This window comes from Anneissia japonica, unplaced genomic scaffold (genome assembly GCF_011630105.1).
Source record: "Anneissia japonica isolate Jap-2015-1 unplaced genomic scaffold, ASM1163010v1 scaffold401_len1656234_cov178, whole genome shotgun sequence".
NCBI classification, from domain to species: Eukaryota; Metazoa; Echinodermata; class Crinoidea; order Comatulida; family Comatulidae; genus Anneissia; species Anneissia japonica.
Window position 1 is genome coordinate 32,711 of NW_022745982.1, and position 1,941 is coordinate 34,651.

Here is a 1,941-nt window from a genome sequence, read left to right on the forward strand (position 1 = left end):
TCAGTCAATGTCAGTATGTTGGTGTCAGGCCTGACCCTAGGCCTAGTTTAAGGAGGGGCCTAGGTAAGACCTCAGCCTGTAGTTAGGCCTATAGTTTATCCTCTTTCTCAACCTTTGGTATAACTGTACCTATCTACACTGTATAACAGGAGGTACTAGCTGTTGTTGTTGCAGATATATACTAACATTTAATAACATCCAAGAAGGTCACAGTTAGTTACACAGTGACGTACATCACATAAGTCCGTGAAATTTCATAGGCCTACCGTAGGTAAACATAGAAAGAGCAATAATAATATAATAGTAAAACTCGAGCGTCACGACATTGCGAAGTGTCTGCTCTTGTTCCTCGTGTCGTACTCACTCGAGTCAATCCGAGATGGCCCGAGTGAAGTTTCATGCAAATGTTTCGTACGGAAAAAAAAATCGCGCACTGGGTAACAAAAAGAATATACAACCGTTAGTGGGCGTCCTACACAGGCATGACGTTTTTACGAACGGGACTTTGCTCTCTTGTTCTATTTATACTCTTTGGTGAAATCTATTGCCCCTCGGTGATGTCGAGACCGTAGCCTATCTTCCCGCGGCCGAAAATAGGCTACGGTATCCACATCACCGAGGGGCAACAATAGATCACTGTTCCCCGAATTTAGAGCAGTCAATATTTGTTTTATATACCTCATGCATAGATTCTACGAGGCCTAAAAAAGTACTTACTTCATAGCCTGTGGCCTACACTGACCTAACTAGTTAGGCCTAGGCCGTAGGCTATGCGATCAAAGAAGAGTGTGTCTAGTCTAGGCCTAGCTCTTCTTTGCTTATTTCCTCAATTTCAACAGCACTCATCGTCTTGCAATATTTGTCGAATATTGATAAGACATATTTAATTAATTGTCTTTTGGTGCTTTTGCTATCGGCTTCATCAAGAAGTAATGCTAGGCCTAGGTTAGTCCTTTATCTCGAAACGAGCAGCCTCCATACTTGTTTACCGACTACTCGCTGAGCTCGTCCTAGAGGTCGCAGTCCCCTTTACCGTCAGCAGCGCGATGTAGTGGGCCTAGAGTTTGCACATCGCGATAGGTCAAAACAGATTTTTAAGGGGATAGTGCTTTCTATTTCCCCGTTTCTTAACCAATCAGATGCCTAGAATCTATGTAGGCGGTATTAATAATATCAAGGTAATTCAACAGAAAGAAGGACGCACATCTCGGGACATCAAGGCTACGTTCAGACCTGTACGCCAGGCGTATCTAACGTCGGGCGTATGTTAATCCATGGCGTAACTAGCGAGATGTCCAGACTTGGCGATTAACGAACGCTAGCGTAACTATTCCCGCGAAATACTCGTATTTGTAATTTCTCGCATTTTATTTTCTGTTTTAATACATCTAGGCTTATTTTGATTGGTCAAATCCTGACTGAGTTCAAAATCACTGATGCGTGACTGTCGTAAATCAGTGGCGTACGCTAATCTGGGGTCTGTTGCTGTATTACCGTGCCAGTGATTAGTAGCGAGCTTCTGAAATGGGCGACGTGGGGAGCTGCTGCGCCGGGGAATTCAGTCAACCATGAACGTCGAACGCCATCTCAACATCAAAGGTGTTTCTATTTACAGGACGACGCGCTCCCTCGTATCGTCGCGTGATCAATTATGCAGGTGCCCCAGCGAGCGCTTATTTGTAAAACTCACGTTGCCGTAGTCAACACAACGCCAAATTGCTTAAAGCCCGCTGTCAAATACACACAACCAACGACTTCCCCATGTTTTCGCATGCGTAGTACGGTTTCACGCTCCACTGCCCGTCGTAGAACGCCGCATCGTCCAAATCGAAAGCTGCTTGCTTTCAAAATGGACGACGCGGGGAGCTGCGACGGGGAATTCAGTCAACCATGAACGTCGTACTATGCACTTCCCGTCTCAACATCAAAGCTGTTTCGATT